Below are 16,980 nucleotides of genomic sequence, written 5' to 3'. Positions count from 1 at the left end.
TCGTTCTCATAGCAATCCTGGGAGGTAGGTGTTATTATTATTTCCATTTTACATATGAGGAAACTGAGGCAGGAAGAAGTTAATTGACTTGCCCAGGATTATAGAACTAGTAAATATCTGAAGCTAGATTTGAACTCAAGTCTTCCTATCTCCAACTGCACCATTCTAACTTCTTCATCATCTAGCTGCCTCTAAAATATCCATGTCCTTTGAGCCAGAGGTTCCACCACTAGGCTTATACTCTAGGAAGCCATTAATAAGAAGAAAATCTCCACATACACCTAAATATTTATAGCAGCACTCATGATAGCAAAGATTTAGAAACAAGTGGTTGCCCATCAAGTAGGGGAAATGACTGAATGAAATGCGGCACATGAATGTAATACGATATTACTGTATTTGTGAAATGATGAATATGTGAACTACACAGAGAAGCAGGGAAAGATCTGAATGAACCGATGCTGAGTAAGGTAAGCAGAGCAAAGAAAACAACATATACCATGACTATAAGAATGCAAATGGAAAGAACCACCCCTTCCCCCCAAAGAAATCAAAAGTGAATGTTGCAAAATTCCAAAAAAAAAAAAAAAATGACACCAAAGACAAAATAAGAGAAGACATGCTCCTCTGCAACCACTTTGCTAAAATAGGAAGCCATAGATGTGGTACATTTTACAAATTTTCTGACTTTTTGACATATTGATTAGTTTTGGCCAATTTTTTATCTTTCTTTTTTATTTTGTCCTTTCAAAAAACTGTTATGAGATGCCTGTCTGAGAGGGTGAAGGCAGAAGGATACTAGGGGAAATTTTGGTGATGTAAAAAATGAACGGCAACAATAAAAATATTTATAGGAAACTATGACCACAAATATCCAACTATGGTATACTTTGTGTGGCTCCCTATTCATTTGTCATGTCATCCAAACTGAAACCAACTGAATATAAGCATCCTGAGGGCAGAAAACATATTTTGGCTCTTTCTTCATCACCCAAAGTACCTCAAACTGTGTCTTGCACATAATTGGTAATGAATAATTTTTTGTTGTTTATGATAAGGATGGTAACAGGAAATGAGAGTAAAAAGCAACCCTGGGAGGTAGTTCAGGAGGAATTCAGAAGACAGAAGCAGGAAGATCAATTAGGTCAGGTCTTGAAATATAGTGGTGGGAAGATGGAAATGAAGGGAGGAAATGAAAAATTGTTGAAGGGGAGAAGACTGACTGGGTATGTGAGATGAGAGAGCAGGCGGGCTTGAGGATGACACCAACGTTGAGAACTTGGATGACTCAGGAAATGGTGGAGTCCTCCACAAAGAGAGGGAAGTTCAGAAGTGGGTAGATTTAGGGAGAAAGCCAACGAGGTCCTGTTGTGAACAGGATATCCAGTTGGAAATGTCCAGTGGGCATTTGGTAAGGCAGTACTAGAGCTAAGGAGAGGGAGAGACAGGAGACTTTCCTCTTTTTTAGAAATAGCGCTATCACATATTCTACCCTACCACCCAGCACTCTCCAGATGTGTCCTCTTCTTCTCCTTCCTCCCCAAGTAAGGGAGTAAATAAGAATAACTAATATTTACATATTATTTTGCCATCTTAAATACATTATATCATTTGAGTCAGTCTCACAATTCTATGGTGCACAGATTGTATTATTCTCATTTTGATCATCATCATAATAGTATAATTCATATAATTGGCTGTTTTGCGCCAAGCACTTTACAATTATTATCTCATTTGATCCTCACAACAACCCCAGAAGGGATATGCTATTTTTATTCCTATTTTACAGTTGAGGAAACAGAGACAGCTAATTGATTTGCCCAGGGTCACATATCTAATAATGTTTTTGAGACCACATTTGAACTCAGGTCTTCCTGACTCCAGATCAGGTATGCTATCCACTGTGCCACCTCATTGCCCCATTATTATTATCCCCATTTTAGAGATGGGAAAATTTGGCTCAGTGAGATTAAGTGACTTGCGAATTTCATATAAACTGGGATCAGAGGTGAGATTTAAACATAGGTTTGCCTAACTCCAATTCCAGTACTCTATCCTTGATGCTGCACTGACTGATTCTAAGTTCTAGGATCAGTTATACAGGGACACAAAATTAAATTATCTGACAATAACCATAGCAAAACATGAAATGAAATCCGGCATTGGAGAGAGACTCGCCTTAGTTTGACCAGTAATATTCCATTGTACTTGACTAGAGGCAAGGTAAGTTAAAGAGAAACTAAAAGTTCTCTTTTTATATTAGCCCACCAGGCTGGGCAACCCCAGGCAAAAAGAGGGGAAAGACCAGAATGGTGACCAGTTTAGAAACCAGGGGATAGCTATCTTCAAATATTTGAAGGGTTTCCATTCACTTCTCCCTCTGTGGGCAGGCAAGGTAAGTCTAACCCCTCTTCATTATAATGCTGTTTTTAAAATGAACTTCACAATTATGAAAAGTTAACAGGGTCATTAGGCAAATGTTCACGTAGAAGGATTAAGCTTTCTTTTCTGGCCAAAGGGAGGAAATGATCAGAAGCTGCTGAGAGGCAAATTTAAGCTTCAAGTAGGGAAAAATTTTCTCACAATTAGCCCTATCCCAAAGTGAAATGAGCTCACAGAAGGTCAGAAGTTCTTCATCACCGACGGTGTCCAAGCAAAGTCTGGATGACCACTTGTCAGGTAGATTGTACAGGAGATTGCTCTTGAAGCATGGGTTAGACTACATGACCACTGAGGTCCCTTCTCTGTGTCTGATTCTATGGTTGTGTGGGAGATGAAAAGTGGACAATGAGTTAGAAAACTCAAATCCTGTCCTCTATAAAGAAAAACTTTGGCCCTTCAATCAGAATGGGGAGGAGACCAAGTAAGATGGAGGAACATGTTGAGTAACCAAGAACTGGTCAACAACAGGACAAAATTTCAGGTAAACCAGGATAAACTGGAAAGGGCTTAGCATGAAGGGGCTTAAAGAGTTTAAACTCCATGGAACTTAAGCCATGCAGAGCTGCAGAGAGAAAGGAGATAGTCATTCCTACTATCAGTTGAAAATAGAGAATTCAGAACAGTAATCAGAAGGGAAATTTGGGAACTGACCAACTGAATAAAAGTGTGATATATGAAGGTAAGATTTGGATTTCTGGACTATAGTTTAAAACATAGGAATGATGAATTCTGGGCCAGGGATGGAATACATCCAATGAAGGACAATAAAAATATATTTGCCTGGAATCTTGACAAATCTAATTTAAGAGGACTTTAAACATAAGAGAGAGAGGAATGAAGAAAACTGAACACATAAATCTGCTAAGGCTGGTACCATAAAAAGTAATATATACAGCAAGAAGAATAACAGAAGAAGGGTGGCCAAGAAGAGAACCAGCAATAAAATACATGGCCCCAGATATCTATCTATGAATACACAAAGGATGGGCAATAGTAGTGTGAACTAAGGATGAAGAGGAAGCAGGAGGAGGAGGAGAAGAAGAAGAAGAAAGAGGAGAAGAAGGAGAAGGAGGAGGAGGAGGAGGAGGAGGAGAAGGAGGAGGAGGAGGAGGAGGAGAAAAGGAAGATTTTGCTCATAAGTATTACTAAGACTTGGTGGGATGAGCTCCACAAATAAACTATGGCCTGGAAAAGGACCTTGATTCAAAAGAACAAACTAGGTAAAGGAGGAAGCAGAGTAACATTATATTATCTTCCCTGTTAAACACATCCCTACTCCAGACTTCCCTGTTTCTGTCCAGGCTCCACCATCCTTTCAAATATCCAAGTTCATTACATGGTCAACTCTTCCTTCCCCTTTAGCTCCCTCCAGTCTGATTGGTTGCTAAGTCTTATCTACCCTACTTTCTTGACACCTTTTGCATCCATTCCTCTCCTCCTCTCACACAGTTCACTTTTCTAGTTCAGTTGCTCATTATGCCTTGTCTTGACTTTTACTGTAACTTACTGTGATCTTCTTGTTTATAGTCTTTCTCTTCTCCAATCCTTCTTTCATCTACTTGTTAAGAAAAGAGTATATTTTTAAAACATACATTTAGCCATGTCACCATCCACTTAAGTGGCAGCTAGGTGGTGCAGTAGATAGAGCACTGGGCTTGGAATCAGGAAAACTCATCTTTATGAGTTCAAATCTGGCCTCAGACACTATCTGTGTGATCCTGGGCAAGTCACTTTAGCCTGATTGTCTAAATTTCCTCATGCACAAAATGAACTAGTGAAGGACATGGGAAACCAGTCCAGTATCTTTGCCAAATGGGAAGATAAAGAGTCAGACTGAAAAACGACTGAGCAACCAGTCACTGAAGAATTTTTAGTGGATGCCTACTGCCAGAGTTGTAACTAGGGAAGGGCAACCAGAGTTTTGTCCTAAGACACCAAATTTTAAAGGCTACAAGAATTTTAAATAATGATTTTTAAAGATTATGCAATTTTTAAAATTTTATATTTACATTTCAATAGGACTTGATCTCCTTTAGCAGTACACAAAAAAATTGAGTTTAGTAATTACTTAACAAAAATAATTAAAACAGGAAGCTACCAGATGGCATACTTCCTCTTGCCAACAGCTGCTGCCCAGGTGAGTTCCTTCCTGGCCTCGCCCCACCTGGCTCCTTTTTATGTAGCAGCCTCTGAGTAGGAATCTAATAAATGTTGTTGAATTTTGTTAAATTAATGCAATCAATCAATAAGTATTTATCAAGCACCTACTATGTGCTGGGCACTATGTTAAGCACTAGGGATGGAAATACAAAGAATGAAGCAATCTTGACTCCATAAGAGCTTATATTTTATTCAGGGGAAACAGGAAGTTGGTTGGTAGCTGTCCTTCATTCTCAAAGAGGACTAAAATGATATCGCCATGATAAAGTGAAGTTTCAGTGTGTCCAACTATGGCTGATCAGACCACTATGAGCTCAGAATGCTCTACCACACATTGGGCACAGGTAGTTCATGTGAATATTTGGGATGATTTTTACTCCAAATTTGTGTATTCTATGTTTCTTTGTGCTGTCTCAATATTGCTTTGCTCATAGAACATAGCACCTTTTCTAATGTGGGCATGCCATGCTGAGCAGTCCTGTGCCAGTGTCTCCCATGTCTCACAGTCAATTCCAAAGTTCTTGAGAGAGACCTTGAGAGTGTCCCTGTATGTCTTCTGCTGACCACCATGTGATTACCTGCCCCATGTGAGTTCTCCATAAAATTTTTGCCAAGCATACATCTTGCATTCGAACAATGTGGCCAGCCCATCAGAGTTGCACTCTCTGAAGTATAGTTTCAATGCTTGGCAGTTCAGCTTGAGCAAGGACTTCAGTGTCTGGTACCTTATCCTATCAGGTGATCCTCAGAATCTTCCTAAGACAGTTCAAATGGAAGCGATTCAGTTTCCTGGCATGGCGCTGGTAGACTGTCCATGTTTCACAGGCATACAACAATGAGGTCAACAAAACAGCTCTGTAGACCTTCAGTTTACTATACAGTCTAATACCTCTTCTCTCCCAAACTTTCTTTGGAGACTCCAAAACACTGAGCTAGCTCTGGCAATGCATGCATCAACCTCACTGTCAATGTGTACATCCCTGGAAAGTACACTACCAAGGTAAGTGAAATTATCCATAGCACTGAAGACTTCCTCATTTGTTGTAATGGATGGTTCCCCATATGGATGATGTGGTGGTGGCTGATGGAGCACCTGTGTTTTTTTGGTGTTAAGTATTAGGACAAGATTAGCACAGACAGCAAAGAATTGATCCATACTTTGTGCATCTCAGTTTCAGAGGCTGCACTGAGTGCACAATCACCTGAAAAAAAGAAAATCATCCACCAACATTCCCTCCACTTTGGTCTTCGCTTGTAGCCTTTTCACAATGAAGAACTTACCATCAATACGGTGGTTGACCTTGATGCCACGTTCATCTTCATCGAAAGCATTTGACAATATGGCTGAAAACCTCATGCTAAAAAGCATGGAAGTCAGCACACAGCCCTGTTTCACTCCACTGGTGAGTGGGAAGACATGAGAGCATTTTCCACTATCCAGAACCCGGGAAAACATGCCATCATGAAATTGATGAACAGTGCTGATGAACCTCTATGGGCAACCAAATTTTGACTTAATTTTCCATAAGCCCTCATGACTAACAGTGTCAAAGGTCTTGGTCAGATCTACAAATGTTGTGTACAGACCTCTGTTCTGCTCCTCACATTTCTCCTGGAGTTGTCGGGCAGCAAATACCATATCTACTGTTCCTTGGCCCTTTCTGCAGCCACACTGGCTCTCAGGTATATGACCATCTTCCAGGTGAAGGATCACCCTATTAAGGAGGACTCTAGCAAGAATTTTGCCAGCAATGACTAAGAGAGAGATCCTCCTGTGATTGTTGCAGGACAACCTATTCCCTTTACCCTTATAGTGGTGGACAATGGAGGCATCTTTGAACTCCTGGGGGCTAACCTCCTCTTGCCATATAAACTGGAAAATTTTAGTTAGCTTTTGAGCAATGGACCCCCTAACTTGTAAATCTCAGTTGGAATAGAATCAGCACCAGGTGCTTTGCCACATGAAAGGAAGATAATGGGATTCAGAACCTTCTCTTCAGTTGGAAGTGTGGCTAAGGAGGGATTGACTTCAACCTAAGGTAAATGGTCAATGGCCTCAGCATTGATTGATGATGGTCTGTTGAGAATACTATGGAAGTGTTCAGCCCATCTCTCTAGGATCATGTCCTTATCACTAATCAATGTGGCTCCATCAGCACTGAGTAGTTGTAATGCACCATAGGTTTTTGGTCCATAAATACCTTTCAAGTTATCATAAAAACACTTTGGATTGTTACTATCAGCATAAAACTAAACTTCATCTGCCTTCTTATTGAGCCAGGAATCCTGCATCTCTCTAAAATTTACTTGTATTTTGCTTTTGATAGAATTAAATGCTGCCTTCTTAGAGGTGGATGAACTATCCTTCTGGTAAATCCTGTGGAGTTCTTGTTTTTCATTTAGCAGCTTCTGAATTTCCCCATCATTTTCATCAAACCAGTCTTGGTGTTTGTGAGTGTTCTGACCCAGATGAGCAAATGCAGTGCTGTACACCAAATTCTGAGAACTGCCCACTCCTTTTCTGCTTCACTGTTGGCTCAACTTTCCCTCCAAGTTAACAACAAACTGTTCACACTCAGGGAAGAGCTCTAATTTGTTGACATTAATTCTTCTGGTAGTCATTTCGTCTTGGGTAGTACTTTTGATGAATGTGAATATTTAGCTTTGAAAGGATAAGTCTATGATCAGTCCAGCACTTTGAATCACATATTGCCTTTGTCATTCTCACATCTTGTCTGTCTCTTCTTCTTACAATCACAGTCTATTAGATGCCAATGTTTGCTGCAAGGGTGCATCCATGGAGTTTTATTGTGTTTAGGTAAATGGAAAACAGTGTTGGTGATGAGAAGGTATTGCGATGCACAAGTCTTCAGCAGTAAATGACCTTTGCTATTGCTATTTCCAACTCCATTCCTCCCTAGGACTCCCTGCCAAGTATGGTAATCTGAGCCTGCTCCAGCATTAAAGTCACCCAGAATGATAAGCTTGTCCTCTTTTGACACATTGATGATAAGGGTCTCTACATCTTCATAAAATTTTTCTTTGACCTCATCAGAATTCGTCATGGTGGGAGCATAGACACTGATGGTGGTGGCATAGTGTTTTCCTGCAAGTAGCAATCACATTGTCACAAACCTGTCATTCACTTCTTTTGGCAGGCATACCAACTTGCTGACTAGATTAGTTTTGATTGCAGAGCCTATCCCAACTTCACAGTGCTCCCCTTCACTGTGCCCACTCCAGAAAAATATTTATCCAGCTCCAACTTCAGTAAGCTGGCTTTCATTTGCCAGCCTTGTTTCCCTCAGGGCTGCTATTTGGATGCAATACCTGTTGAATTCTCTTGCAACAAGAGCAGTTTGTCTTTCAGGTCTACTGAATTTTATGTTGTCTATAAGTGTGCATGTGTTCTATGTGCCAATGGTGAGTGGAATCATCTTTGCAGATGTTTTTGTACATTTTGTACATTTTTTGTGTTTCAACCTCAGGGTGGGATTCCCTGCCTGCTGCAGTAACCAGGCCAGGGTTGGGCAGACAATTTTTAGGGCACCTTTTCTAACCCCCTTCCTCACACCAGGAGGTGATCAGTATGATCTTTGAAAGGCTGCTCAGATACCCAAGGGGCTGCCGAATCCCACTGCTGCTTCCAGTGAGAAATGATCCTATGGCCTGGGCCACCTGTGTGCAGGGTTGCGACTACAGCTCCCAGTTTATCCACATCTGCTGCTTCATCACTTGCCTGTCACGACAGGACTTTGAGGTATGGGTAAAATGGTATGGGTCATGTCTTTTGATTCATGCATAAATCGGATTTAAGTGAGGCAGAGTTGCACAGAGTCGTCAGCCTCACTGTCTCCTTCAGAGTCATCATAGTCCAGTGGCAAGACAGAATCATGATGACTGGAGATGACTCAGGATGCAGTGGATAATCTTGGTGTCTTCAGTGTCTAACCAAGTTCTAAGTGCTCCACAACACCTGCTTCAGCTGCCTTCATGGCTGTAGGAACAAATTGTTTTCATCCTCCCATTCCACCAGGGGAAATCTTCACATGCTTGGGGTAGGCACCCCCCTAACTCACCAATGGGTTTGAGACACCTTGGTTACCCTCAACCTGGTTTGGCCCATCTGCTGAAACGGTTTACTGGAAGTGTGGCTGCTGCGCATGCTGCAGCTTCTTGGAGCCACAGGTGAGAGCTGGGTGGAACAGATGTACACCAAAGGTGGAAAGAGCCCCAAAAAGGGCTTGACAACCATCACACCAAAGGTGCTGGTCCTCCCTGAACACACCCTACACCCTAAAAGAAACAGGAAGTACATGAAAAGCATATGCAGAAAAAGTTTAAATAAAATAAACTCAAGTTAGTTAAATACAAAGTAATTGTGAGAAGAGATAGAAGCAGCTGAAGTTATCAGTAAAAGTTTTATATAGAAGGAGATGTTTAAACTGTATCCCGAAGGAAAGGGGGAATTCTGTGATGCAAAGAGAATATAAATGCCAGAGGGAATTGAAAAAGGGAGGAATAGCTAGCTGCCTGGAGTAGGTGTGAATGGCAGCCTAAGGATTTGAGACACAAGGTTCCCAACACCAAGAGGCTCTCTGTGGTGGACATGGACCCCAACTGATCCTGGGGGAGGTCCTAAACCCCCCAAATGGGAGAAACAGGAGTGTGCAGGTGCCAGTTTAAATTGGTTCCCAAAAGCAGATTGTGAAATTTTCATTGTAGGTATTTTCACTTTGGAAATCAGTTAATGTTACAAACCAGGGCTTCATTACAATTGTCTAAGGGCTAGTGTCTAGATCCCTTAATAAAATAAAAATTTTAAACCCTTTAATTTGTTCTGTGTTTAAATTCAGTCAAAGGGTTGTATTTGAGGACCCAGACATCTCATGTGAATTTGAAGCAGGAGGTTCCCTACCCCTACTCTAGACTCAAGAAAGTGGCAGAGAAAATGGTGCAGATTAAACTTTAAAATGTATGTACTTTTTTTTCTTTTTTAACATGTTAATTTGTTTTTAGTTTTCAACATCCACTTCCACAATATTTTAAATTTTCCCTACTCACTTCCCAAGACGGCATGCAATCTGATATGGGCTCCACACATATGTTGTATTAAACACATTTTCACATTAGTCATGTTGCATAGAAGAATTATAATGAATGGGAGAAACCATGAGAAAGGAAAAGAAGACAAAAAAGGAAATAGACTGCTTTATTCTGCATTTCAATCCGATAGTTCTTTTTCTGAGTATGGATGGCATTTTCCATCATGAGTCCTTTGGAATTGTTTCAGGTCCTTACATTGTTGAGAAGGGTTAAATCTATCAAAATCAGTCATCAAACGCTGGCTGTTACTATGTACCATGTTCTCCTGGTTCTGCTCATTTCACTCAGCATCAGTTCATGTAAATCTTTCCAGGTTTTTCTGAAGTCCACCTGCTCATCATTTCTTAGAGCACAATAGTATTGCATTACATTCATGTACCACAACTTGTTCAGCCATTCCCCAATTGATGGGCATCCCTTCAATTTCCAATTCTTGGTCACCACTAAAAGGACTGCTGTACATGTGTACATATGGCTCCTGTACTTTTTCTTAAGAGTCAATAGTTAAATATTTATGAACATGCTCCTGGGGACACATTCTTCTCCCACATTCTGGTTCTTTGGTCATATCCTTGAGTAGAATTTCAGCGAATTCTGTAAAACAAAGCTTGGATATGAATCATTTGTAGGGTCTCCCCAAAATATCCATAACAGAGATCCTTCTAGAGAAAGGACTCAATACACAATGCAGATATAAAGTAGAAAATAGTTATTTCCTCCATGTAAAATGCTTAAGATCCAAAGGCTCACACAAAGAAGGAAAAGAGAAAATATCTCATGCAGTCCATTATACTCCCCCCACCCAAAAAAATAAAAGTCAAAGAATTAGTGCGACTATTGAACTAATAATTAAGCATTTATCTCAAACCTGCACTATCTAAGCAACTTGCAAGATCCAAATCTCCTGACCAGTCATGGCATGGCTTGGTTTTCTTTAACCAATCAATTAATCAACATGCATTTATTAAATACTTACTGCATGCCAGGCACTGAGCTACATGCTGGGGATACAAAGACAAAGGCAAAAAAAAATAATTCCTCCCCTCAAAGATCTTTCCTAAAGGCAATTCAATCTGCACTCCTCTCCCTATTCAACTCAAGGAAGTAGTGAGTTGGAGAATGCAATTATTAATAATAGCCAACATTTACATAGCACTTACTATATGCCAAGCACTGGATTAAGTGTTTTATAGCGAATCTCTCATTTGATCCTCACAATAACACTGTGAGATAGATACTATTATTATCTCCATTTTATAATTGAGGAAACTGAGGCAAACAGAGATTTGTGACTTGCCCAGGGTCACATGGCTAATAAGTGTCTAAGGCTATATTTGAAGTCAGGTCCTCCTAACTCCAGATCCAGCACTGTATCCACTGCACTACCTAATTGCTCGACTGAATAATTGAAAATGTTAATTAATTATTTAGATCCTAATCCCAGTAGAAGAAATGTGTGCCCTGTGAACTCAAATGTCTTCAAGATTCAAAGGAGTAGTTAAATAAGACAGAAGGACTGAAACTGACTTTGTTATAGCTCTGTTAGTTTGGTTTCACTGTTGCCCTTTGAGCTGAAAGAGAACCAAATGACATCACTATGTTCGTGTCAAAGTGTCCAACTGTGGTTGATCAGAACAATGTGAACTTGGAAGGCTATACCACAGGTCAGGCACAGAGTCCACATGAACATTTGGAGTGGAGATGTCTCTAAATTTGTGCATCTTACATTTCTTTTGACCTGCTTCAATTCCGCTTTGCTTACAGAGCACAATTGCTTCTGTGATGCAGGCACACCATGCTGGGCAGTCCTGTGCCAGTGTCAGCCATGTTTCATAATCAATTCCAAAATTCTTCAGAGAGACCTTGAGAATGTCCTTTTATTGTTTTTGCTGACCACTATGTGAGTGCCTTTTACTGCTTCTCCATAAAATAGTCTTTTAGGTAAATGTACTTTTGGCATTCGAACAATGTGGCCAGCCCATCAGAGCTGTGCTCTCTATGAGGTAAAGTCTGAATGCTTGGCAGTTCAATTCAAGAAGTGACCTCAGTGTCTATTAGGTGGTATTCAGAATCTTTCTAAGGCAACTCAAACGAAAGCAATTCATGGCACTGGTAGACTGTCCAGGTTTCACAGGCATACAATAATGAGGTCAGCATAACACCTCTGCAGACCTTCAGTTTGGTAGGCAGCCTAATGCTTCTTTTCTCCCACACTTTCCTTCAGAGCCTCCAAACACTGAACTAGCACTGGCAATGCATTTGTTAAACCTTATCAAATATGCATACATCACTAGAAAGTATACTGCCAAGGTAAGTGAATGCATAGCATTCAAAATCCCTCCATGTGCTGTAACCAATAGGTCCGTGGATGGATGATGTGGTGCTGTTTGGTGGAGAACCTCTTGTCTTGGTGTTATTTGTCAGGCTAAAATTAATACAAGTATCAGAGAACTGATCTATACTTTACCGCATCTTAACTTCAGAGGCTGCATTGAGTGCACAATCATCTGCAAAAAAAGTCACTCACCAACACTCCCTCCACTTCAGTATCTCTTGGCTTGTAGCCTTTCCAAGTTACATAATTTACCAACACTGCAGTAACTGAAATTGATGCCATTTTAGTCCTCGTGGAAGGCATCTGACAACATTACTGAAAACATCGTGCTAAAAAGCATGGACACAGGCACACAGCTCTGCTTTGCTCCACTGGTGACTGGGAAAGTATGAGAGCATCATCCATAATCCAGAACCCATGCAGGCATGCAGTTGGGAAACCAATGTACAATATTGATGATTTTCTCCAGGAAACAAAATTTTGCAGTGATCTTCCACATGTCCTCCCAACTGACAGTATCAAAGGCCTTGGTCAGATCAACAAATACTGTGGACAGACCTCTGATGAGTTTAAGAAAAGAAAGAGAAGTAAAGGAAAAAGGACTGCACTAGGAAAGAAAGGGAATAGGAAGGGAGTGGAATTTATTAACCCTCATGATCTGGGTGCACAAAAGGCAGACTATATAAACCTGGGGGAAGAGAGTAAGGGGAGTGGCTAAAACTTGATAATGAAACACTTTCATCTAAATCAGAGGAAGATTTGACACACACTAACCTGTACTAAGAGTTTAATCCAAAACCACATTAAATTCAACAGGGAAACAGAGAGGGGGCAGATTAATAGGGAAGAATAAAAGTAAAATCACCTCCAGTTTTGGAGGATGGAAAAAGAAGAGAATTAAAAGAAACATGAGGTTAAGAACTTGTGACTGGGAAATGAGTAAAGAGAAGAGGGGACAGGGAACGAATGTAGTACATTAATTATCAATCACTAGTATTGAGCATGCTCCTCTCTTACCATTACCTTTTCTGTAAAAATGGGGAAAGGGGGCAGACACATTAGGATGGTGGGAAATAAAATTCATTATCATAACTGTAAATTCAAATAGAAAGGATTCTCCCAAAAACTAAAAGAAGGGAGCAGAATGGATTACAAATGTACTGTTGGCAAGAAACATACTTGAAACATAAAGATTCACACAGAATCAAAATAAGAATCTAGAGTAAAATCAAGTCAGCTTCATGTAAATGTTTTAAAAGCAAGAAGAGCAATCATGACGTTAGACAAGGAAATAGAAATAAACAAGTGAAAGAAATAAACAGGAGAATTACATTGTACTAAAAGCTATCATAAACGAAAATTAATATCAGTACCTAACATATATGTATCAAGTGGTATAGCATCTAAATAAAGGGAAAATTGATCATTTTACTCAGAGAAATAAACAGTAAAATAATAATATATGAGAACCTCAATGTATCACCTTTCAGAATGAGAAAAGTCTAAGAAAAAGCTTAACAAAAAAGAAGTTAAGGACCTGAAGAATCTTAGAAAAATTAAGTATGATAGATGTCTTGTGAATACTGAGTGAGAATGAAAATAACTCTCTATATCTTCAGTTGTTCCTAGTACTTTTACAGAAATTGATCATGAACTAGGGCATAAACACATCACAAACGAACAGGATTAGGAATATTAAACAATCTTTTGCTGGTCACAATGCAATAAAAATTATATGCTATAAAAGGTATCTTAGGAAAGCATTAAAATTAACTGAAGACAAAATAGCTTAATCTTAAAGAACTGATGAGTTAAATAACAAATAATTGAAATGTTATCAAAGAAAATGACAAAAATGAGACAACATACCAACACTTTGGGGATGAAGCCAAAGTAGTACTTAAAGTTCTTAAACATTTATATCTCTAAACAAAAGGGGAAAAGGAAAGATCTATCATGTAGACATGCAACTTTTTAAAAACTAGAAAAACAACAAATCAAAAAATCCCAACTGAACAACAAAATAGATATTCTGAAAATCAAAGAAGGAATTAACAAAATTGAAAGAAAAAAACCTATTGAATTGACAAACCATTGGTTAGTCTGAAATTCAAAAGAGAGGAAAAACAAATTGCCAGTATCAAAAATAAAAAAAAGAATTTACAATAAGGGAAATTATTAGAAACAATTTTGCCCAATTACATGCCAACAAACTAACAATGTAAATAAAATGTCTAAATGATTATAAGATCTTCATATTAACCGTACAAGAAATTTGTTCTCTTACAAGAGAAATTTTTTGTGAAACAAAAGAACTTAAATAACCCTGTTTCAGGAAAGGAACTTGAACAAGTCACAAACTTCTAAAGTAAAACAGCCTAGGACTAAATGAATTTGAAAGTAAATTCTACCAAACATTAAGAGAATAGTTAATTTCAATATTACATAAACTATTGAAAAAATATGAATAGAAGTTGACTCTGCCCATTTCCTTGTAGCTTAGGTTTTCTTGGAAATAAAACTCTCAATACATCACTCAGCAGTTAACAAGAGGAAGTTTACTTCACCATATCATAGAAACGATACTCCATAAGGATATAGCACTACAGATTCTGCATCCTACACTGATCTCTATACAAAAACATTTTTCTTTAACAGGACAATGTGTGTTGATTCACAAGGCTTTGGGACATCTGCCAAATCTGAAAGCCCCCACCTCCACATCAGTGAGTCTTTTATGCCCTTAGGTGACAAGGATGCCATTTCGTGTGTGTGTGTGTGTGTGTGTGTGTGTGTGTATTATGAGGACCTCAATGTATTACCTTTTAGAATGAGATAAATCTCAGAAAAAGTTAAGAAGTTAAATTGAATTAACATTCACAATTAAATTAAATCAACAACAGGACGTAGTGTCAATAGCAATGGATTTGAACCTCAGTTCCCTGAGCCAATTAAATCTTGGAGAGAGCTTCCTTTGTCTTTTCGGGAAAGGACAGGTCTTATTTGGGCATCGGGAGCATTACTATATATTGATCCTATCATAGAAGTGACTATGCCAAATATCTTCTATAATATAAATATGGTCTTGATCACTAACAAGGAAAAAACCAACAATAAAAATAACAATGTATGTAGACAAATCTACATGAATATTGATACAAATATTTTAAATGAAATATTAGCTAAGAGGCTACAGCAACACATCATAAAGACTATATATTATCACTAGGCTGTAGTTATATCAAGAATACTGTATTTGTTAAAGATTAGGAAAAGTACAATCAATATGATTAACAAAAATAGCTTTATAAATTACATTATTACCTCAACAGATGTCCCCCCCCCAAAAGAGCTTTTTAACAAAATATGATATCTATTTCTATTAAAAGTATAGGAAGAAGTAGACTTTAGGGCAGCTAGATAGTACAGTAGATAGAGTGCTAGGCTTGGAATTAGACTCATCTTCATGAGCTCAAATTCAGCCTCAGGAACTTACTAGCTGTGTGACCCTGGGCAAGTCACTTCACCCTGTTTGCTTTGGTTTATCTATCTGTCAAGTGATCTGGAGAAGGAAGTAGGCAAACCAGTCCAGTATCTTTGCCAAGAAAACCCCAAAATGAGATCACAAAAGTCAGACACAACTTAAACAACTGAACAACAACAAAAATGGACTTTTGTTTAATATGATAAATACTTATTATCTAAAATCAAGAGGCAGCATTACATGTAAAGAAGAAATACTTTTCTATTAGAAAAACCTTTTCTATAAGATTGGGGCTAAAACAAGGATTTTTTATTGTCACCACATGTATTGATATAGTTTTAGAAATGCTAACCTATAGCAATGAGACAATAAAAAGAATTTGACAATCAGAGATAAAGATTAAAAAACAGTGATAATTTTTTAGATGTAATATAATGGCCTATTTAGAACACCTTAATTGGAACAATAACTTCAGCAAAGTAGCAGAGTGTGAAATAAATTCACACAAATCATCAACATTTCTGTATATTGCCAACAAAACCAGAAAATATAAATAGAAAAGAAAATTCCGTTTAAGATAATAAAATGTATAAAATACTTGGAAGTCTAAATAAAAAGTTATACACAGCAAGTATATGAATACAAGTACAAGATAGTCTTTATAAAATAAAGACAGATGTGATTAGCTGGAAAAATATTAAGGGCTCATGAGTGGCATAAGTCAATATAATAAACTGACATTAGCTAAATTAACTTACTTATTCAAAACCATAGCAATTAAACTATTAAAGGCAGAAAAAACAATAGAAAGGTATAAAAAATAAGATCATATTTTAATAAAATATAAAATAACAGAAAGGTAATATCAGAGTAGAAAAATAATTTTAAAAATTCATTAATAAGAAAAAAAGATTAAGAATCTCTAGGAAATAGTTTTAAAACTAGAAAAGAAGGGACCTATCACTATCAGACCTTAAACTACACTACACAGAAATAATTAATAAAATTAAACGATACTAATTAAGAATAAATATGGGGCGGCTAGGAGGCTCAACGGATAGAGAACTGGGTTTGAAATCAGGAAGACTCATCTTTATGAGTTCAAATCCAGCTTCAGACACTTACTAGCTATGTGTCCCTGGGCAAGTCACCTCATCCTGTTTGCCTCAATTTCCTCATATATCAAATGAGCTGGAGATGGAAATGGCAAACGACTCTAGTATCATTGCCAAGAAAATCCCAAGTGGGGTCATAAAGAGTTGGATATGACTGAAACAAGTCATCAAGAATGAATTAAGAAATAGAGAGTTCATTGAGTGGAACAGATTAGATAAACAACCTACCAAAGCAAAGAAATCTGGTAGTCTAGAACTCAATAACTTCAAAGACTATTGGGGGAAGGAATCAGTATTCAACAAAAGCTACTAGATAAACTGGAAAGTAGTCTAGGAGA

This window comes from Notamacropus eugenii, chromosome 1 (assembly GCF_028372415.1).
Source record: "Notamacropus eugenii isolate mMacEug1 chromosome 1, mMacEug1.pri_v2, whole genome shotgun sequence".
NCBI classification, from domain to species: domain Eukaryota; kingdom Metazoa; phylum Chordata; class Mammalia; order Diprotodontia; family Macropodidae; genus Notamacropus; species Notamacropus eugenii.
The sequence above is the reverse complement of the archived record's forward strand: the minus strand, read 5'-3'. Positions refer to the sequence as shown.